The sequence below is a fragment of the Triturus cristatus genome, chromosome 6 (assembly GCF_964204655.1).
Source record: "Triturus cristatus chromosome 6, aTriCri1.1, whole genome shotgun sequence".
NCBI lineage: Eukaryota > Metazoa > Chordata > Amphibia > Caudata > Salamandridae > Triturus > Triturus cristatus.
This window is the reverse complement of record NC_140589.1, coordinates 213950992-213974330: the sequence shown is the minus strand read 5'-3', so window position 1 is coordinate 213974330 and position 23339 is coordinate 213950992. Positions and strand designations below refer to the sequence as shown.

Below are 23339 nucleotides of genomic sequence, written 5' to 3'. Positions count from 1 at the left end.
ACTTTTACAGTGTTGACCTTCTGGAATTCAATATTTTGTGTCTCGCAACCAGAGTACTGTAATGTAGCCAATTAATGCGCTATCACTCATCAACCCTCTAACCAAATGGTGAAGGCCATCACCAAACAGTTCAACCTCCTTGAGGAATCTGGAGGGTCATTTTGGAGTCACCCTCCTCTGCAGAAAAAGTGAATCAATTTATCAAAGGATCTTTTGATAAATTGATATAAGCAGCAAGAGGTATTTTGTTAGAAGTAGGTGTGTTAGATATGTACTGATTCATTCATTTTACATACTGCATCCCCTTATGATGAACTTTCTCTGAATTAGGTTTCCCTGGAAGGGTACAAACCATGATCGTCCTAACACTTTTCTGTTTAGATAATGCCAAGGTATATACTGCAGACTCTTTGTGCAGTTCGACTACAATAAACTGTTAAATAATTAAAAATCTGCAGTGCAAATGCCACTGTCCAATACATTGGACCATTCTTCCTTTAACAAAAACTCTTGACCTACCGCCAAACAAGGTCACTTCACTTTTGATTGGGCCCACTGTTGACATTTCCTCTCTTAAAAAAAGTCAATGAAGATATGTAATCTCAATCTTGGGAAAAAAAATACTTCCACCTTGAATTCCTGGAAAGCATTACAAACCAGACTCTTTATTCTCATTACTGCGACTGGCTGTTTTCGCACATCTGCTGCATGTTGGTGGTGACCCCATCCTCCTGGGGTCACCACAAGCTGAAAACGAGCAGTTGCTGGCAAGGAATGCAACCGGACCTTGGGTAGCATGCATATCGTAGCAGCGGCTTCTCCACTGATCTGGGGAGAGCCGCAGTATCTTTCCTTTTGCCGTCGATTCCTGGGTGCGCAGTCTTGCACCACAGCTTCTCCCAGGGTGCCTGGTCCCACCTGGGCACCCCACGTGCACTTTGCCCGTGGGAGAGTAGCTTGGGGAGCCTACACCCGGCTGCTCTCACCAGGTCCTTGCCGGCCAGCTCCCTTGTGAGCTGCAGCGGGAACTGGACCATTTCTTCTGGTCTGCCTGCTCCTGTGGGTAGACATGTGTGGTGCAGAGAGCCAGCGGACGCATGGAGAGTGCCGTGGTGCTCCCCCCTCTTCTCCAGGGCCCAGGGATGAGGTCCTGGGTCACCACCAACTTCACAGGGGCACAATAGTGCTCCGTGAGTTCATCGTCGCCGGGGCCCAGGTATGGGGTATTGGGCCCCCGCCAACTTTGCAGAAAACGCAACAGCGCTCCCAGGCTTTGCTTTGGGGTCGGACCCAAGAATGGGGTCCTGGGCCCCTGGGCTGCTTCACAGGGAGCGCAAAAGCACTCCCCAACTTTGTCTTTTTCTGGGGGGTCAGCCCCCAGAACCTGACCCTCCCCAGGTGCACATCGGCAACTGGGGGCGGAGCACCACTCGCTTTTTCGTCGGTTCTGCAGAGGTCAAAGGTTGCCCACCTTCAGGCCAGGAGATCTCTGGCACGTTGGGCTGATTTTGATTATCCTGTTCTCCTTCTGCTCCTGGTGGTGAGCTCTAGCTACCTGGGGCACTTTCTTCAGTCCTCCTGATGAAGGTTGCAGGGAGCTGGCTTCCTGCCCCAGTCTTTCACCTTTGTCTCCTCCTGGACCTCTCTCCTCCCTGTGTAGAATCCCAGCTCCTCCCTCACTGGTCCTGGCAACACTCAGAGACAGAAGTCTTGCTCCTGAAGGCAGTCAGAGGGCTCCTCCTTCTAATTGTCCATGGTGTCAGCCTCCAGTACCAGTCTTTCTCAGCTAAAGTACATCCCAGAGAGAGCTCTCCCCTCTGTGCAAGAGCTTTTAAGGGGGGGGGGGGGGGGCAGAGGTGCCAGTAGGAAAGCACCTCTGCCCTATCCTTTAAGGGGGGGGGGGCAGAGGTGCCAGTAGGAATGCACCTCTGCCCTATCCTGTGGTGCTACAACACCTCTCAACCCCTGTTTCAACCTTCCTGCACAGTCTTATGGGATACTTCAATTTGCGTCACCCGGAAGTCACTTGCCACATGTGCTCTGAGGATCTCAGCACCCCCCCTCGCTGACATCACGGTCAGGGCCTCCCCCTAGCAATTCTTGAAAGGAGCCCCCGTCTGGGGCAGGCCTGGTGCCTGGCACCGCCTGACAGCTGGCTGAATAATGTACAGCAACTTTGCCCAGCCTCTCCCTTCAGGAGAGTTCACGTAAGCACTGCCGAATGCTTGCTTTGAAGGGCAAAGCCTCTGATCCTGCAGCGGGGGAGAAAAGTAATTAATCCAGCCCAGCAGGGTCACACCAGGCTGGGCTCTGGTTCTGAGCTGAGTCAGAGGAATATGACATTTTTGAATCCCCCATAAGCAGTTCAGATATGCTTTTGGACATGGAATAATTGTTTTTCTCACACAGTTTACAGTGTACATTGGTGCGTCACTGGAGGCTGTGGGCCGTAGATACCAATTGACGTGGTTGACCAATTGACCAATTAACGTGGGTGAGTCCCCGGTTATGAGTCTCTCCCACAGTAAAAGGTCAAAAATCAGGTGATCAAAAAGCAAAAATCCAGGCGGGTCATATAATTAGAACCACCTTCTCACATACAGACTCTATTGTCCTGTGTTGTACAAAGCGGTTCCCACGTAAAGTGCTGTACCACATACAGGTTAATTTTGCCCTGTATAAAATTGTAAATGAATATACAAGAAATCACCATCTCTCTAGAAAACATATTGGCCATTTTTGGGAAACCACCTCTGTTTATCTTTCTGATCTGTTTAAAATACGTCCTACACACTTCTAAACAGATACTTCTTAACGGTGTAAATTAAACTAAAATAATACTGTGCTCATACACTTGCACGTTCAAAGTAATTTACAGAGAAGTTGTATCCCCTGAAAATTCTTGAGTGCATTCTCTCTAATCACAGTAACCATCAAGAGAAACCCCTTTAAATTGAAGTCTACAATTCTTCGCTCTTGCCTATCAAGATTTGGCACTGCAATCTATAAATTTCTTTAGATGCCGTACTGCCACAATTCAGAAACTTTTGCATAGATCGCCATCAAGATTCGTCAACCGGTGCCAAAGTTATTCCAAATAGAATGTTGCGGATCTCCTATGGATAATAGGTCCTAACTATAACTACCTACTGGCGGCCGCCAGTAGGAGATGGAATATGCTACTTACCAGTATGCATCTGTTCTTGGTATGTAGAGCTGCAGATCTACACACTTTTGCATAGATCGCCATCTGATGTTAGGCCCGGATGTTTGCAGTTTGTTTTTCCTCTTGGAAAGTCTTTGGAAGTCACGAGGTTGGTGACTCCTCCCTTGGATCGTTTTGCGCATGGGCTTCGGCTCCATCCTCAGATTGGTTTTTTCCGCCATCGGGCTCGGATGTAATACTTCGCGCTCCGGTTCTGAACATTTCCAGTTCGACGATCGAAGCGGAATCCTCGCTCATCGCGGTATTGTTCAGATCCTGATCTCCTCAATCACCTTCTCTTCGACACATCTTCGATTCCAGTCGTCGACGGCGGCCTTCGGGCCTATCCAAGCTCCGGTCCCGGCTGATGGAAAGAACTCCATTCAAGAAGTGCCCTCGATGTGGGTCCAAATTCCCCCACACCGATCTTCATGAGGTGTGCAACCTCTGCCTCTCCTCTGAACACGAGGCTCGAGACTGTCCCGCTTGCAAGTCCTTCAGATCGAAAAAGACTATCCTCGACCTCCGTTCCAGTCGACATCTTCGGGGACGACGTCGAAGCTCCGGGACAGCAGCGCACCGAAGAGGACCTCGTCAGTGCTTCCGAAGCCGACGACTCAGATGTGGAGGACATCACCCCGGCGCAGAGGGTCGTGAGTACTATACCCCCTCCCACACCCGCGCCGACACCCAGAAAGGCTACGGTCACGCCTTCGCCTCCGGGCCTAGGCAAGACCAAAGACACTGCTTCGAACACCCCACCTTCGGGCCCGGTGAAGAAGCCTAATAAGCCTTCCGGCGGCTCGGGCTCGAGCCAGCCTGCCAGCGGTGCCGATAAACACACTTCGGCACTGAAAAAGAGACCGTCCTCCACCTCGACACCGAGCTCCGCACCAAAGCCCTCGGTGTCGAAACCCAGCCTTTCGGTACCAACCAAACACCATAAGGCTCTCGGCACCGACACTCCTGCGCCGAAGCCTACCTCGGCGCCGACCAAAAAACCGGAGGTTCCAAAAAAGCACGGCACGGACAAGCCTAAAAAGACATCGGCCCCAAAACCTTCGGCGCAGACGGAACAAACATTGTCTCAGGAACTGTTTACACCGGATCCCTTGCAAAAGACACTTACCAAGGATCCAAAAAGTGGACATTTGGCACTTTCTTCTAAAAAGAGATATTTGGACAAACCGGCTCCGCCTCCACCTCCTAAGAGGAAAGACTGTGCTACCTCCCCTTTCAGAGTGCCTTCCCCACCTCCTCCACCCTATCCACCTCCGCCCCCTCCGCCTTCTCCACCCCTGCCTCATCGCTCTCCGACCCCGTCTCCAGACCATGATGATCAGGGGGACCCATACTACGATCCAGGGAATGTGCCACAAGACCCCACCCCTACAGGATCCCCAGACCCATGGGACAATTATAATAATCCAGACATTCCAGATGTCCCACAAGATGACCTTTATCCATCCAGGCCATCTCCACCAGAGGACTCATTAGGTTTTCACCACCTACTTCAGAGGGCGGCACATTACACGGGGTAGAGCTACACACTGACCCGGTAGAGGAAGATTTCCTCCTCGACACCTTTGATACTGCACATAGGTCTACTTCCATACTACCTATGCTCAAGGGGGTAATAAAACATGTGCCAGAGGTTTTTAAAGACCCAGTCAGGGCTAGGGTCATTAACCCACGTATAGAGAAGAAGTATAAAGCTGCCCCCACAGATCCTGCCTATATCAAAGGGCCAGCGCCACTGGATTCCCTAGTGGTCTCCACTGCACGGAAGAGGTCAAACTCCCAGGCGTCAGGCGAAGCACCACCACCTGACAAGGAGTCAAAGCTACTGGACGCGTCAGAAAAGTGCACTGCGTCACAGGCAGCCAATATATGGCGTATCGCCAACACTCAAGCGCTATTGGCCAGATACGACAGGGCGCATTATGATGAACTAGAAACCATCATGCACCATCTCCCAGAAAAATACAAAAATAGGGCCAATGAGTTAATTCAAGAGGGTAAGACCATAACTAACACCTCTATATGCTGTGCCTTAGACGCAGCAGCCACAGCCTCCAGGGCCATTAACACTAGCATCCTCCTCCGTCGCCATGCTTGGCTGAGAGTTTCAGGCTTTAAACCCGAGGTACAAGCCTCCATATTAAATCATCCATTTGATCAAGAACATCTATTCGGCCCAAAGGTAGATGAGGCCCTCGAGAAGATGAAGGACACAGATACGGCGAAATCTATGGGAGTCCTACAGTCACACCCTCCTAGATGCTCCTTTCGCCGCTCTTCCTTTCGGGTCACGGCCAGAGGCTACTCCTCAGATAGCGTGTCCACGTCCTACAAATCCCCTGCTCAATCCACCTTCACAAGGGGTTATCAAAGAGGCGGCTATAGAGGCAATAACAATAAAGGCAGAGGCAAAATAAATACCGCCCGCTCTGCCACTCCGCCTACCCAATGACTTCCCCCTGCTCCCTCCAGACCATCCCACTCCGGTCGGGGGCAGGTTACAAAATGTCCTTCACGTCTGGAAGACCATCACATCAGACAGATGGGTGACCCAAATTATTCGTTCAGGGTACTGCCCAGAATTGATATCTACCCCCCCAACATGGAAATAATCTCCCTTTAGGGGTCTACTCCCTATATTTTCTGATACCAAAAAGAGACGAAACTCTATGACCTATCTTAGATCTCCGACCTCCAAACACATACATACATTCGGACCACTTTCACATGGTAACACTTCAGCAGGTACTTACGCTCCTCTCCCAAGACGACTTTCTCACCACACTGGACTTGAAAGACGCATACTTTCACATTCCGGTACACCATGCTCACAGAAAGTACCTCAGATTTGTAGTGGACGGGCAACACTACCAGTTCAAAGTGCTCCCATTCGGGGTCACAACAGCACCAAGGGTATTCACCAAGTGCCTAGCGGTAGTGGCGGCACACCTCAGAAGACAGCACATTCACGTCTTCCCATATTTGGACGACTGGCTAATAAAAGCCACGTCCTACAACCAATGTGTACATCACACCGCCACTACCATCCAACTACTTCACCAGCTAGGCTTCACAGTGAACCACCAAAAGTCCCAGCTAATACCATCCCACACAAAGCAATACCTCGGTGCCACCATAAACACCTCAAAAGCCATAGCCTACCCCAATCCTGCCAGGATTGCAAGCATTCAGGCTTTGCGTCAAAGATTCATACCTCAACACTCTCTCCCAGCAAGAGTGTTTATGCAACTGATAGGGATGATGGCCTCTTGCATTTTCATAGTGCCCCATGCAAGACTCCAGATGCGTCCACTCCAAGAGTGCTTAGCGCGCCAATGGAACCAGGCCATGGGGCAACTGACAGATCTGGTGTTGGTAGACGGTCGCACCCATCGTTCTCTGCAGTGGTGGAACACCACAAATCTTTCCAGAGGTCGACCGTTTCTGGACCCGGTTCCACAAATAACTAACAGACGCATCGCTCTCCGGCTGGGGGGCTCATCTACTACACCTCACAGTGCAAGGCACATGGACGCGGCAACAAAAGTTACTCCATATCAACCATCTGGAGTTACTGGCAATCTGTCTAGCCCTAAAATCCTTTCAGACACACATTTTAGGCAAGGCAGTCCTTATTCGCACAGACAACATGACGGCCATGTACTACATTCAAAAACAAGGCGGCACACACTCTCCACAGCTCTCTCAACTAGCACAGAGCATATGGAGATGGGCAATTCCACACACTATCTTACTCCTAGCCCAACATGTCCCAGGAGTCCAAAACACCATGGCAGATCTGCTCAGCAGACAAACTTCACCCGCAGGTTCTTCACCCGTTCTTTCAGATGTGGGGGCATCCACAGATAGACCTATTCGCCACCCACGAAAACAAAAAATGCCCAAGCTTCACCGCCAGATACCCACACCCATTGTCCGAAGGCAATGCGATATGGATGAACTGGTCAGGCAAATTTGCGTACGCCTTTCCACCTCTCCCACTAATTCCATTAGTGGTGCGAAAGCTACAACAGCACTCCCTCACACTAATTCTAGTAGCTCCAACATGGGCCAGACAACCGTGGTACACCACGCTGTTGGAACTCTCGGTAGTGCCACACCAAAAGTTACACCTCTCACCATGCCTCCTAACCCAGAACTATGGAGAGATCAGACACCAGGACCCAGCTCAGCTCAACCTTGCGATCTGGCTCCTGAGATCCTAGAATTCGGATACCTTAACCTTCCTCCCCCCCCCCCCCCCCGACTGTATGAACGTCATCAGAGAAGCTAGACGCCCTACCACTAGAGCCTGCTACGCTGCCAAGTGGAAAAGATTTGTTGTTTATTGCCATAACAACACAATCAACCCTCTAGACACATCTATACAGCACATCATATGCTACTTGCTCCATCTACAAAGGTGTAACCTAGCATATACATCCATAAGGCTACACCTCGCAGCAATTGCCGCTTACCTACAAAACAGACAGCACCTATCACTTTTCAAAGTGCCTGCCATTAAAGCCTTCATGGAAGGCCTCAAACGGATAATTCCCCCCAGAGTACCACCCTCACCTGTGTGGTACTTAAATATAGTTCTCACAAGGCTAATGGGACCGCCTTTCGAACCTTTGCATAAATGCGAACTGCAATTTCTCACATGGAAAACAGCTTTCCTTATAGCCATCACTTCCCTTAGAATGGTCAGTGAGATACAAGCACTTACTATACAAGAACCTTTTCTACAAATGCACCCAAACAAGGTGGTCCTCCGTACCAACGCAAAATTCCTACCCAAAGTCATTTCACCTTTTCATCTAATCCAATCGGTAGAATTACCGGTTTTTTCTCGCAACCTCAAACTGTTGCAGAAAGGGCTCTACACACACTGGATGTTAAAAGGGCCTTACTTTACTATATCCAGAGAACACAACCTTTCAGAAAGACAAAACAACTGTTTTTCTCTTTCTCTCCGCCACATAAAGGCAACCCCATCTCTAAATCAGGGATAGCTAGGTGGATTGTAAAATGCATACAGATTTGCTACCACAAAGCAAAACTCATGCTATCTGTTCCCCCTAAAGCCCACTCTACAAGAAAGATAGGGGCTTCTATGGCTTTTCCCATTAGATGATCTCTGCAAAGCAGCTACATGGTCAACACCGCACACTTTCACTAAACATTACTGTGTAGATGTGCAAACTAAGCAACAAGCTAGTGTGGGCCAGGCTGTACTAAAAACACTATTTCAAACCACTGCAACAGATACCGGTGGTCGCCGCTAGGGTTGGGAACTGCGATATAGTCTATGCAAAAGTGTGTAATCTGCAGCTCATATGCCTCGAACGGAATATGCTACTTACCAGTATGCATCTGTTCTTGGAATGTAGAGCTGCAGATCTACACACGCCCACCCGCCTCCCCGGCTACCTGTATCTGTTCCAGTCTATCTTATTTAGATACAACACACATGGGTTTCTTCACGGTTATTACTATGCTCCATCTTTCCCTGTTGGCGAAAAACAATCTGAGGATGGAGCTGAAGCCCATGCGCAATACGATCCAAGGGAGGAGTCACCAACCTTGTGACTTCCAAAGATTTTCCAAGAGGAAAAACAAACTGCAAACATCCGGGCCCAACACCAGATAGCGATCTATGCAAAAGTGTGTAGATCTGCAGCTCTACATGCCAAGAACAGATGCATACTGGTAAGTAGCATATTCCATCTCCTACTGGCGGCCACCAGTAGGTAGTTATAGTTAGGACCTATTATCCATAGGAGATCCGCAACATTCTATTTGGAATAACTTTGGCACCGGTTGACGAATCTTCGTGAAATTTTCAAAACTCGGGGCCCGCTCCGGTCTGCGCCTATCCTGAAAGTCTCTGGGTGATTCGTCAAGCGGGGGCCGAGAAAAAAGGGGGGTCCCAAAACATGTTTTCCCCATGCAATTTTCCATAGGGACCTTTAGTCGCAGCTACAGCCCTAACTGATGAACGGAATTAAACCAAATTTGGCAGAAAGGTAGACCTTGGTTCAGAGTCGTGCCTTTTGCTTAAATGGTATAAATCCGTTCAGTCGTTCCTGAGAAAATCAAAAGTAAAATCACATATATATCTGGGCGGAGCCTAACCCTACATCTCATCATGAGATCTGATTGGCTGTCAGCACTTCATCCAAGAAGTGTTGGCAGCCATCTTGGGACCAATATACATGATAGCACCTCATTAAAAAGCAGTGCAGTTAATAGAAGGTTTTAAGACTTTAGTTACATTATAAATCATTTGCTGATGGTACCATACTCATTTTAGGAATTGTGGTATGTTCTAAGGTGATTTTACCATGTGAAAAAGCCTTCTGCTGGGATATCATGAATCATGTTTCAGAGAAAACTATTTTCTCATGCATTTCCCACAGAGGTTTGGAAGGTGATCTATAAGCTAAACTGAGAGCATATTTTCTGTAAATTCACATTATCTTTCTCAGTCATGTGAGAATGAAGTCTGACATTTTCAGTAAAACATGTACATCCAACAAGGGCAGACACTGTCAGTTGATTCCTTTGTGTTCTACTGTAGCTTCCCAGAGTGTTCCAAAGAAGAACTAGAGCGCTAACAGTCCTGCTGATGACAAACGTATGGCACACCTGAAGCCATCTTGATTGGAATAAAGTGGTAACTCTTAAAACATTTAATTGAAAAAGGAACAAAATTAGGGGGTTAATTTTGCCATAGAAAGTATGATTAGTGCTGCGGAAAGAAAATTAGGGCACATTTTGAGTGACTTCTCAAGTACTCTTCTATTTCATTAAAAAAATTCTGACATGCAGACTGAAACATGCACTTTCAATACCAGCAGCAGACTTCCCTGGTGAGCAGTAGATTTACTACAGTGATCTAATAAGCAACTAGAGTGCTAACATTCCGTATTTATGGCAAATGTGCGACACATCTGAATGCCTTCTTGATGGAATCAAAGTAAAAAACTGAAAGTATTTCCTACTGAGGAGACTGTAGTAAATGAGGAAATTAGGAAACTTCATAACAAATAAGTATCCCAAGATGGCCGCCAGAGACAAAAGAGCCCAAATGTAGCACAAATATCACCCAGATGTAGCCCAAGTATAGCCGAATGATCCTGCGACATGCGGATTTGTTTCTTCTGCCTTGCCCCCCCCCCCCCCCCTCTGTCTACCCGGGTTGGTTTACTCCTTCGATACGGGGAGCACATGTTACTGTCATTAACCCCCTCTGCCTTGTGTGTTTGATGTTTTTCGTTTCTCAAAAATATGAAACCTTTCTTGCTTGTTTATGGACTGCGGCTGCGGCCGACTGCGATGATTAGCACTCCAGTAACCTTTTTCTATTGCTTCATTGGCGTATTAGCGGCCGGCCTGTTGGTTGTAGGCCCATACTTGTATCTCTTTGAAATTGTAATAAAGGTTTTTCAAAAAAAAAAAAAAGAAAGTATAGCCGAATGACTGAATGTCCCAGAGTGTTCTAAAGAACAACTAGAGCGCTAACAGTCGTACTTGTGACAAAACTATGGCACACCTGAAGCCATCTTGATTGGAATAAAGTGGTAACACTTAAAACATTTAATTTGCAAAAGAACAAAATGAGGGGGTTCATTTTGCAATAGAAATTATGATTAGTGCTGCAGAAAGTAAAATTAGGGCACATTTTGACTTCTCAAATCCTCTTCTATTTCAATACAAAAATTCTGACATGCAGACTGAAACATGCACTTTGAATACCAGCAGCAGACTTCCCTGGTGAGCAGTAGCTTTACTACAGTGATCTAATGAGCAACTAGAGTGCTACCATTCAGAATTTATGGCAAATGTGTGACACATCTGAATGCCTTCTTGAAAATGCAATAGGTCTCGCCCTCGTTTAAGTTAAAGCAATTCTGTTTGTAATTAGGTGGCTTTTTAGCTTTGCTTGTATTAGTGTTTTTCAAACGCATATGTATGCATATATGTATATGCATTTATATCTGTATTTATATAGATATGCAGATTATATATATGTTTATATATGTATGTGTATGTATATATACACATACATATATATAAATGCATATATATGTGCATATGTGTGCGTGTAGAGAGGTAGAGGTAGAGGTGTAGAGGGGTACAGGTGTAGAGGTAGAGGGGTACAGGTGTAGAGGTAGAGGGGTACAGGTGTAGAGGTAGTGGGGTACAGGTGTAGAGGTAGAGGGTACAGGTGTAGAGGTGTAGAGGTAGAGGTAGAGGGGTAGGGGTAGAGGTAGAAGGGTAGAGGGGTAGGGGTAGATGTAGAGGTGGAGAGGTGGAGGTGGAGAGGTAGAGGTGGAGGTGTAGAGGTGTAGGTGGAGGTGTAGGTGGAGATGTAGATGTGTAGGTGGAGGTGTAGAGGTGTAGGTGTAGAGGTGGAGGTGTAGAGGTGTAGGTGGAGGTAGAGAGGTAGAAGTAGAGAGGTAGAAGTAGAGAGGTAGAGAGTAGTAGAGAGAGAGGTAGAGAGTAGAGTGAGTATTACAGAGTAGTAGAGTGAGTATTAGAGAGTGAGTAGTAGAGTAATAGAGAGTGAGTAGTAGAGAGTAGTGGAGTACTAGAGAGTGAGTAGTAGAGAGTAGTGGAGTACTAGAGTGAGTAATATAGCGAGTAGTAGAGAGCGAATAGTAGAGAGCAAGTAGAGTGTGTAGTGGAGAGTGTGTAGTGGAGAGTGAATAGTAGAGTGAGTGTAGTGGAGAGTGAATAGTAGAGAGTGAGTAGTAGAGTGAGTAGTAGAGAATGAGTAGCGAGTGAGTAGTAGAGTGTGAGTAGTAGAGTGTGAGTAGTAGAGTGTGAGTAGTAGAGTGTGAGTAGTGGAGTGTGAGTAGTGGAGTGTGAGTAGTGGAGTGTGAGTAGTGGAGTGTGAGTAGTGGAGAGTGAGTAGTGGAGAGTGAGTAGTGGAGAGCAGTAGAGTGAGCGGTAGAGTAGTAGAGAGTGAGTGGTAGAGTAGTAGAGAGTGAGTGGTAGAGTAGTAGAGAGTGAGTAGTAGAGGGTAGTAGAGAGTAGTCAGTGTCAGTCAGTCAGTGTCAGTCAGTCTGTGTCGGCTAGAGCAGCTCTGCTGTCCTGGGTCTCTGGCTCTAAAGCAGCTCTGCTGACCTGGTTCTCTCCCTCTAAAGCAGCTCTGCTGACCTGGTTTCTCTGGCTGTACAGCAGGTCTGCTGACCTGGTTCTCTGGCTCTAGAGCAGCTCTGCTGACCTAGTTCTTAGGCTACAGAGCAGCTCTGCAGATCTGGTTCTCTGGCTCTACAACAGCTCTGCTGACCTGATTCTCTGGCTCTAAAGCAGCTCTGCTGACCCGGTTCTATGGCTCTAAAGCAGTTCTGCTGACATGGTTCTCTGGCTGTAGAGCAGCTCTGCTGACCTGGGTCTATCCCTCCAGAGCAGCTCTGTTGACCTGGTTCTCTCCCTCTAAAGCAGCTCTACTGACCTGGTTTCTTTCTCTCCCTCTAAAGCAGCTCTACTGACCTGGTTTCTATGGCTCTACAGCAGCTCTGCTGACCTGGTTCTCTGGCTCCAGAGCAGCTCTGCTGACCTAGTTCTTAGGCTACAGAGCAGCTCTGCTGACCTGGTTCTCTGGCTCTACAGCAGCTCTGCTGACCTGGTTCTCTGGCTCCAGAGCAGCTCTGCTGACCTAGTTCTTAGGCTACAGAGCAGCTCTGCTGACCTGGTTCTCTGGCTCTAAAGCAGCTCAGCTGATCTGGTTCTCTGGCTCTAAAGCAGCTCTGCTGGCCTGGTTCTCTGGCTCTAAAGCAGCTCTGCTGACCAGGTTATCTGGCTCTAAGCAGCTCTGCTTACCTAGTTCTCTCCGTCTAAAGCAGCTCTGCTGACCTGGTTTATCTGGCTCTAGAGCAGCTCTGCTGACCTGGTTCTCTGCCTCTAAAGCAGCTCTGCTGACCTGGTACTCTCCCTCTAAAGCAGCTCTGCTGACCTGGTTCTCTGGCTCTAGAGCAGCTCTGCTGACCTAGTTCTTAGACTCTAGAGCAGCTCTGCTGACCTGTTTCTCTGGCTCTAAAGCAGGTTTGCTGACCTGATTCTCTGGCTCTAAAGCAGTTCTGCTGACCTGATTCTCTGGCTCTAGAGCAGCTCTGCTGACCTGGTCCGTTGGCTCTAAAGCAGCTCTGCTGACCTGGTTCTCTCCCTCTAAAGCAGCTCTGCTGACCTGGTTTCTCTGGCGCTACAGCAGCTCTGCTGACCTGGTTCTCTGGCTCTAGAGCAGCTCTGCTGACCGGGTTCTCTGGCTCTAAAGCAGCTCTTCTGACCTGGTTCTCTGGCACTAAAGCAGTTCTGCTGACCTGGTTCTCTCCCTCTAGAGCAGCTCTGCTTACCTGGTTCTCTCCCTCTAAAGCAGCTCTACTGACCTGGTTTCTGTGGCTCTAGAGCAGCTCTGCTAACCTGGTTCTCTGGCTCTAGAGCAGCTCTGCTGACCTGGTTCTTAGGCTCTAGAGCAGCTCTGCTGACCTGGTTCTCTGGCTCTAAAGCAGCTCTGCTGACCTGGTTCTCTCCCTCTAAAGCAGCTCTACTGACCTGGTTTCTATGGCTCTACAGCAGCTCTGCTGACCAGGTTCTCTGGCTCCAGAGCAGCTCTGCTGACCTAGTTCTTAGGCTCTAAAGCAGCTCTGCGGACCTGGTTCTCTGGCTCTAGAGCAGCTCTGCTGACCTGGTTCTTAGGCTCTAGAGCAGCTCTGCTGACCTGGTTCTCTGGCTCTAAAGCAGCTCTGTTGACCTGGTTCTCTCCCTCTAAAGCAGCTCTACTGACCTGGTTTCTATGGCTGTAAAGCAGCTCTGCTGACCAGGTTCTCTGGCTCTAAAGCAGCTCTGCTAACCTAGTTCTCTGGCTCTAAAGCAGATCTGCGGACCTGGTTTCTCTGGCTCTAGAGCAGCTCTGCTGACCTGGTTTCTCTGGCTCTAGAGCAGCTCGGCTGATCTGGTTCTCTGGCTCTAAAGCAGCTCTGCTGATCTGGTTCTCGCCCTCTAAAGCAGCTCTGCTGACCTGGTTTCTCTGGCTCTACAGCAGCTCTGCTGATCTGGTTTCTCTGGCTCTTCAGCAGCTCTGCTGACCTAGTTCTTAGACTTTTGAGCAGCTCTGCTGACCTGGTTCTCTGGCTCTAAAGCAGTTCTGCTGACCTGATTCTCTGGCTCTAGAGCAGCTCTGCTTACCTGGTCCGTTGGCTCTAAAGCAGCTCTGCTGACCTGGTTCTCTCCCTCTAAAGCAGCTCTGCTGACCTGGTTTCTCTGGCTCTTACAGCAGGTCTGCTGACCTGGTTCTCTGGCTCTAGAGCAGCTCTGCTGACCTAGTTCTTAGGCTACAGAGCAGCTCTGCTGATCTGGTTCTCTGGCTCTACAACAGCTCTGCTGACCTGGTTCTCTGGCTCTAAAGCAGCTCTGCTGACCCGGTTCTATGGCTCTAAAGCAGTTCTGCTGACATGGTTCTCTGGCTGTAGAGCAGCTCTGCTGACCTGGGTCTCTCCCTCCAGAGCAGCTCTGTTGACCTGGTTCTCTCCCTCTATAGCAGCTCTACTGACCTGGTTTCTATGTCTCTGCAGCAGCTCTGCTGACCTGGTTCTCTGGCTCTAAAGCAGCTCTGCTGACCTGGTTCTCTGGCTCTAAAGCAGCTCTGCTGACCAGTTCTCTGGCTCTTAAGCAGCTCTGCTAACCTAGTTCTCTGGCTCTAAAGCAGCTCTGCTGACCTGGTTTCTCTGGCTCTAGAGCAGCTCTGCTGACCTGGTTCTCTGGCTCTAAAGCAGCTCTGCTGACCTGGTTCTCTGGCTCTAAAGCAGCTCTGCTGACCTGGTTCTCTGGCTCTAAAACAGCTCTGCTGACCAGGTTCTCTGGCTCTAAAGCAGCTCTGCTGACCAGTTCTCTGGCTCTTAAGCAGCTCTGCTAACCTAGTTCTCTGGCTCTAAAGCAGCTCTGCTGACCTGGTTCTCTGGCTCTAAAGCAGCTCTGCTGACCTGGTTCTCTGGCTCTAAAACAGCTCTGCTGACCAGGTTCTCTGGCTCTAAAGCAGCTCTGCTGACCAGTTCTCTGGCTCTTAAGCAGCTCTGCTAACCTAGTTCTCTGGCTCTAAAGCAGCTCTGCTGATCTGGTTCTCAGGCTCTAAAGCTGTTCTGCTGACATGGTTCTCTGGCTCTAGAACAGCTCTGCTGACCTGGTTCTCTCCCTCTAGAACAGCTCTGCTGACCTGGTTCTCTCCCTCTAAAGCAGCTCTACTGACCTGGTTTCTGTGGCTCTAGAGCAGCTCTGCTGACCTGGTTCTCTGGCTCTAAAGCAGTTCTGCTGACCTGATTCTCTGGCTCTAGAGCAGCTCTGCTTACCTGGTCCGTTGGCTCTAAAGCGGCTCTGCTGACCTGGTTCTCTCCCTCTAAAGCAGCTCTGCTGACCTGGTTCTCTCGCTCTAAAGCAGCTCTACTGACCTGGTTTCTCTGGCTCTACAGCAGCTCTGCTGACCTGGTTCTCTGGCTCTAGAGCAGCTCTGCTGACCTGGTTCTTAGGCTCTAGTGCAGCTCTGCTGACCTGGTTCTCTGGCTCTAGAGCAGCTCTTCTGACCTGGTTCTCTGGCTCTAGAGCAGCTCTACTGACCTGGTTCTCTGGCTCTAGAGCAGCTCTGCTGACCAGGTTCTCTGGCGCTAAAGCAGCTCTGCTGACCTAGTTCTCTCCCTCTAAAGCAGCTCTGCTGACCTGGTTTCTTTGGCTCTAGAGCAGCTCTGTTGACCTGGTTCTCTGGCTCTAAAGCAGCTCTGCTGACTTGGTTCTCTCCCTCTAAAGCAGCTCTGCTGACCTAGTTCTCTGGCTCTAAAGCAGCTCTGCTGATCTGGTTCTCAGGCTCTAAAGCAGTTCTGCTGACATGGTTCTCTGGCTCTAGAACAGGTCTGCTGACCTGGTTCTCTCCCTCTGGAACAGCTCTGCTGACCTGGTTCTCTCCCTCTAAAGCAGCTCTACTGACCTGGTTTCTGTGGCTCTAGAGCAGCTCTGCTGACCTGGTTCTCTGGCTCTAAAGCAGTTCTGCTGACCTGATTCTCTGGCTCTAGAGCAGCTCGGCTGATCTGGTTCTCTGGCTCTAAAGCAGCTCTGCTGACCTGGTTCTCTCCCTCTAAAGCAGCTCTGCTGACCTGGTTTCTCTGGCTCTACAGCAGCTCTGCTGATCTGGTTTCTCTGGCTCTTCAGCAGCTCTGCTGACCTAGTTCTTAGACTTTAGAGCAGCTCTGCTGACCTGGTTCTCTGGCTCTAAAGCAGTTCTGCTGACCTGATTCTCTGGCTCTAGAGCAGCTCTGCTTACCTGGTCCATTGGCTCTAAAGCAGCTCTGCTGACCTGGTTCTCTCCCTCTAAAGCAGCTCTGCTGACCTGGTTTCTCTGGCTCTTACAGCAGGTCTGCTGACCTGGTTCTCTGGCTCTAGAGCAGCTCTGCTGACCTAGTTCTTAGGCTACAGAGCAGCTATGCTGATCTGGTTCTCTGGCTCTACAACAGCTCTGCTGACCTGGTTCTCTGGCTCTAAAGCAGCTCTGCTGACCCAGTTCTATGGCTCTAAAGCAGTTCTGCTGACATGGTTCTCTGGCTGTAGAGCAGCTCTGCTGACCTGGGTCTCTCCCTCCAGAGCAGCTCTGTTGACCTGGTTCTCTCCCTCTAAAGCAGCTCTACTGACCTGGTTTCTATGTCTCTGCAGCAGCTCTGCTGACCTGGTTCTCTGGCTCTAGAGCAGCTCTGCTGACCTGGTTCTCTGGCTCTAAAGCAGCTCTGCTGACCTGGTTCTCTGGCTCTAAAGCAGCTCTGCTGACCAGTTCTCTGGCTCTTAAGCAGCTCTGCTAACCTAGTTCTCTGGCTCTAAAGCAGCTCTGCTGACCTGGTTTCTCTGGCTCTAGAGCAGCTCTGCTGACCTGGTTCTCTGGCTCTAAAGCAGCTCTGCTGACCTGGTTCTCTGGCTCTAAAGCAGCTCTGCTGACCTGGTTCTCTGGCTCTAAAACAGCTCTGCTGACCAGGTTCTCTGGCTCTAAAGCAGCTCTGCTGACCAGTTCTCTGGCTCTTAAGCAGCTCTGCTAACCTAGTTCTCTGGCTCTAAAGCAGCTCTGCTGATCTGGTTCTCAGGCTCTAAAGCTGTTCTGCTGACATGGTTCTCTGGCTCTAGAACAGCTCTGCTGACCTGGTTCTCTCCCTCTAGAACAGCTCTGCTGACCTGGTTCTCTCCCTCTAAAGCAGCTCTACTGACCTGGTTTCTGTGGCTCTAGAGCAGCTCTGCTGACCTGGTTCTCTGGCTCTAAAGCAGTTCTGCTGACCTGATTCTCTGGCTCTAGAGCAGCTCTGCTTACCTGGTCCGTTGGCTCTAAAGCGGCTCTGCTGACCTGGTTCTCTCCCTCTAAAGCAGCTCTGCTGACCTGGTTCTCTCGCTCTAAAGCAGCTCTACTGACCTGGTTTCTCTGGCTCTACAGCAGCTCTGCTGACCTGGTTCTCTGGCTCTAGAGCAGCTCTGCTGACCTGGTTCTTAGGCTCTAGTGCAGCTCTGCTGACCTGGTTCTCTGGCTCTAGAGCAGCTCTTCTGACCTGGTTCTCTGGCTCTAGAGCAGCTCTACTGACCTGGTTCTCTGGCTCTAGAGCAGCTCTGCTGACCAGGTTCTCTGGCGCTAAAGCAGCTCTGCTGACCTAGTTCTCTCCCTCTAAAGCAGCTCTGCTGACCTGGTTTCTTTGGCTCTAGAGCAGCTCTGTTGACCTGGTTCTCTGGCTCTAAAGCAGCTCTGCTGACTTGGTTCTCTCCCTCTAAAGCAGCTCTGCTGACCTAGTTCTCTGGCTCTAAAGCAGCTCTGCTGATCTGGTTCTCAGGCTCTAAAGCAGTTCTGCTGACATGGTTCTCTGGCTCTAGAACAGCTCTGCTGACCTGGTTCTCTCCCTCTGGAACAGCTCTGCTGACCTGGTTCTCTGGCTCTAAAGCAGCTCTGCTGACCTGGTTTCTCTGGCTCGAGAGCAGCTCTGCTGACCTGGTTCTCTGGCTCTAAAGCAGCTCTGCTGACCTGGTTCTCTGGCTCTAAAGCAGCTCTGCTGACCAGGTTCTCTGGCTCTAAAGCAGCTCTGCTGACCAGTTCTCTGGCTCTAGAGCAGCTCTGCTTACCTGGTCCGTTGGCTCTAAAGCGGCTCTGCTGACCTGGTTCTCTCCCTCTAAAGCAGCTCTGCTGACCTGGTTCTCTCGCTCTAAAGCAGCTCTACTGACCTGGTTTCTCTGGCTCTACAGCAGCTCTGCTGACCTGGTTCTCTGGCTCTAGAGCAGCTCTGCTGACCTGGTTCTTAGGCTCTAGTGCAGCTCTGCTGACCTGGTTCTCTGGCTCTAGAGCAGCTCTTTTGACCTGGTTCTCTGGCTCTAGAGCAGCTCTACTCACGTGGTTCTCTGCCTCTAGAGCAGCTCTACTGACCTGGTTCTCTGGCTCTAGAGCAGCTCTGCTGACCAGGTTCTCTGGCGCTAAAGCAGCTCTGCTGACCTAGTTCTCTCCCTCTAAAGCAGCTCTGCTGACCTGGTTTCTTTGGCTCTAGAGCAGCTCTGTTGACCTGGTTCTCTGGCTCTAAAGCAGCTCTGCTGACTTGGTTCTCTCCCTCTAAAGCAGCTCTGCTGACCTGGTTCTCTGCCTCTAGAGCAGCTCTGCTGACCTGGTTCTCTGGCTCTAAAGCGGTTCTGCTGACCTGGTTCTCTGCCTCTAGAGCAGCTCTGCTGACCAGTTCTCTGCCTCTTAAGCAGCTCTGCTAACCTAGTTCTCTGGCTCTAAAGCAGCTCTGCTGACCTGGTTTCTCTGGCTCGAGAGCAGCTCTGCTGACCTGGTTCTCTGGCTCTAAAGCAGCTCTGCTGACCTGGTTCTCTTGCTCTAAAGCAGCTCTGCTGACCAGGTTCTCTGGCTCTAAAGCAGCTCTGCTGACCCGTTCTCTAGCTCTTAAGCAGCTCTGCTAACCTAGTTCTCTGGCTCTAAAGCAGCTCTGCTGATCTGGTTCTCAGGCTCTAAAGCAGTTCTGCTGACATGGTTCTCTGGCTCTAGAACAGCTCTGCTGACCTGGTTCTCTCCCTCTAGAACAGCTCTGCTGACCTGGTTCTCTCCCTCTAAAGCAGCTCTACTGACCTGGTTTCTGTGGCTCTAGAGCAGCTCTGCTGACCTGGTTCTCTGGCTCTAAAGCAGTTCTGCTGACCTGATTCTCTGGCTCTAGAGCAGCTCTGCTTACCTGGTCCGTTGGCTCTAAAGCGGCTCTGCTGACCTGGTTCTCTCCCTCTAAAGCAGCTCTGCTGACCTGGTTCTCTCGCTCTAAAGCAGCTCTACTGACCTGGTTTCTCTGGCTCTACAGCAGCTCTGCTGACCTGGTTCTCTGGCTCTAGAGCAGCTCTGCTGACCTGGTTCTTAGGCTCTAGTGCAGCTCTGCTGACCTGGTTCTCTGGCTCTAGAGCAGCTCTTCTGACCTGGTTCTCTGGCTCTAGAGCAGCTCTACTCACGTGGTTCTCTGCCTCTAGAGCAGCTCTACTGACCTGGTTCTCTGGCTCTAGAGCAGCTCTGCTGACCTAGTTCTCTCCCTCTAAAGCAGCTCTGCTGACCTGGTTTCTTTGGCTCTAGAGCAGCTCTGTTGACCTGGTTCTCTGGCTCTAAAGCAGCTCTGCTGACTTGGTTCTCTGCCTCTAGAGCAGCTCTGCTGACCTGGTTCTCTGGCTCTAAAGCGGTTCTGCTGACCTGGTTCTCTGCCTCTAGAGCAGCTCTGCTGACCTGGTTCTATGGCCCTAGAGCAGCTCTGCTGACCTGGTTCTCTGGCTCTAGAGCAGCTCTGCTGACTTGGTTCTCTGGCTCTAAAGCAGTTCTGCTGACCTGGTTCTCTCCCTCTAAAGCAACTCTGCTGACCTGGTTTCTCTGGCTCTACAGCAGCTCTGCTGACCTGGTTCTCGGCCTCAAGAGCAGCTCTACTGACCTGGGGTCTCTGGCTCTAGAGCAGCTCTGCTGACCTGGGTCTCTGGTTCTAGAGCAGCTCTGCTGACCTGCTTCTTGGGCTCTAGAGCAGCTCTGCTGACCTGGTTCTCTGGCTCTACAACGGCTCTGCTGACCTGGTTTCTCTGGCTCTACAGCAGCTCTGCTGACCAGGTTATCTGGCTCTAAGCAGCTCTGCTTACCTAGTTCTCTCCGTCTAAAGCAGCTCTGCTGACCTGGTTTATCTGGCTCTAGAGCAGCTCTGCTGACCTGGTTCTCTGCCTCTAAAGCAGCTCTGCTGACCTGGTACTCTCCCTCTAAAGCAGCTCTGCTGACCTGGTTCTCTGGCTCTAGAGCAGCTCTGCTGACCTAGTTCTTAGACTCTAGAGCAGCTCTGCTGACCTGTTTCTCTGGCTCTAAAGCAGGTTTGCTGACCTGATTCTCTGGCTCTAAAGCAGTTCTGCTGACCTGATTCTCTGGCTCTAGAGCAGCTCTGCTGACCTGGTCCGTTGGCTCTAAAGCAGCTCTGCTGACCTGGTTCTCTCCCTCTAAAGCAGCTCTGCTGACCTGGTTTCTCTGGCGCTACAGCAGCTCTGCTGACCTGGTTCTCTGGCTCTAGAGCAGCTCTGCTGACCGGGTTCTCTGGCTCTAAAGCAGCTCTTCTGACCTGGTTCTCTGGCACTAAAGCAGTTCTGCTGACCTGGTTCTCTCCCTCTAGAGCAGCTCTGCTTACCTGGTTCTCTCCCTCTAAAGCAGCTCTACTGACCTGGTTTCTGTGGCTCTAGAGCAGCTCTGCTAACCTGGTTCTCTGGCTCTAGAGCAGCTCTGCTGACCTGGTTCTTAGGCTCTAGAGCAGCTCTGCTGACCTGGTTCTCTGGCTCTAAAGCAGCTCTGCTGACCTGGTTCTCTCCCTCTAAAGCAGCTCTACTGACCTGGTTTCTATGGCTCTACAGCAGCTCTGCTGACCAGGTTCTCTGGCTCCAGAGCAGCTCTGCTGACCTAGTTCTTAGGCTCTAAAGCAGCTCTGCGGACCTGGTTCTCTGGCTCTAGAGCAGCTCTGCTGACCTGGTTCTTAGGCTCTAGAGCAGCTCTGCTGACCTGGTTCTCTGGCTCTAAAGCAGCTCTGTTGACCTGGTTCTCTCCCTCTAAAGCAGCTCTACTGACCTGGTTTCTATGGCTGTAAAGCAGCTCTGCTGACCAGGTTCTCTGGCTCTAAAGCAGCTCTGCTAACCTAGTTCTCTGGCTCTAAAGCAGATCTGCGGACCTGGTTTCTCTGGCTCTAGAGCAGCTCTGCTGACCTGGTTTCTCTGGCTCTAGAGCAGCTCGGCTGATCTGGTTCTCTGGCTCTAAAGCAGCTCTGCTGATCTGGTTCTCGCCCTCTAAAGCAGCTCTGCTGACCTGGTTTCTCTGGCTCTACAGCAGCTCTGCTGATCTGGTTTCTCTGGCTCTTCAGCAGCTCTGCTGACCTAGTTCTTAGACTTTTGAGCAGCTCTGCTGACCTGGTTCTCTGGCTCTAAAGCAGTTCTGCTGACCTGATTCTCTGGCTCTAGAGCAGCTCTGCTTACCTGGTCCGTTGGCTCTAAAGCAGCTCTGCTGACCTGGTTCTCTCCCTCTAAAGCAGCTCTGCTGACCTGGTTTCTCTGGCTCTTACAGCAGGTCTGCTGACCTGGTTCTCTGGCTCTAGAGCAGCTCTGCTGACCTAGTTCTTAGGCTACAGAGCAGCTCTGCTGATCTGGTTCTCTGGCTCTACAACAGCTCTGCTGACCTGGTTCTCTGGCTCTAAAGCAGCTCTGCTGACCCGGTTCTATGGCTCTAAAGCAGTTCTGCTGACATGGTTCTCTGGCTGTAGAGCAGCTCTGCTGACCTGGGTCTCTCCCTCCAGAGCAGCTCTGTTGACCTGGTTCTCTCCCTCTATAGCAGCTCTACTGACCTGGTTTCTATGTCTCTGCAGCAGCTCTGCTGACCTGGTTCTCTGGCTCTAAAGCAGCTCTGCTGACCTGGTTCTCTGGCTCTAAAGCAGCTCTGCTGACCAGTTCTCTGGCTCTTAAGCAGCTCTGCTAACCTAGTTCTCTGGCTCTAAAGCAGCTCTGCTGACCTGGTTTCTCTGGCTCTAGAGCAGCTCTGCTGACCTGGTTCTCTGGCTCTAAAGCAGCTCTGCTGACCTGGTTCTCTGGCTCTAAAGCAGCTCTGCTGACCTGGTTCTCTGGCTCTAAAACAGCTCTGCTGACCAGGTTCTCTGGCTCTAAAGCAGCTCTGCTGACCAGTTCTCTGGCTCTTAAGCAGCTCTGCTAACCTAGTTCTCTGGCTCTAAAGCAGCTCTGCTGACCTGGTTCTCTGGCTCTAAAGCAGCTCTGCTGACCTGGTTCTCTGGCTCTAAAACAGCTCTGCTGACCAGGTTCTCTGGCTCTAAAGCAGCTCTGCTGACCAGTTCTCTGGCTCTTAAGCAGCTCTGCTAACCTAGTTCTCTGGCTCTAAAGCAGCTCTGCTGATCTGGTTCTCAGGCTCTAAAGCTGTTCTGCTGACATGGTTCTCTGGCTCTAGAACAGCTCTGCTGACCTGGTTCTCTCCCTCTAGAACAGCTCTGCTGACCTGGTTCTCTCCCTCTAAAGCAGCTCTACTGACCTGGTTTCTGTGGCTCTAGAGCAGCTCTGCTGACCTGGTTCTCTGGCTCTAAAGCAGTTCTGCTGACCTGATTCTCTGGCTCTAGAGCAGCTCTGCTTACCTGGTCCGTTGGCTCTAAAGCGGCTCTGCTGACCTGGTTCTCTCCCTCTAAAGCAGCTCTGCTGACCTGGTTCTCTCGCTCTAAAGCAGCTCTACTGACCTGGTTTCTCTGGCTCTACAGCAGCTCTGCTGACCTGGTTCTCTGGCTCTAGAGCAGCTCTGCTGACCTGGTTCTCTGGCTCTAGAGCAGCTCTGCTGACCTGGTTCTCTGGCTCTAGAGCAGCTCTGCTGACCTGGTTCTTAGGCTCTAGTGCAGCTCTGCTGACCTGGTTCTCTGGCTCTAGAGCAGCTCTTCTGACCTGGTTCTCTGGCTCTAGAGCAGCTCTACTGACCTGGTTCTCTGGCTCTAGAGCAGCTCTGCTGACCAGGTTCTCTGGCGCTAAAGCAGCTCTGCTGACCTAGTTCTCTCCCTCTAAAGCAGCTCTGCTGACCTGGTTTCTT

General features: G+C 50.5%; 1 protein-coding gene across 3 annotated transcripts in view; it reads left to right on the top strand.

Moving 5' to 3' along the window:
• PLA2G7 (phospholipase A2 group VII) overlaps positions 1–23339 on the top strand; it is a 357931-nt gene that overhangs the window by 272608 nt on the left and 61984 nt on the right. The window lies entirely within an intron of this gene.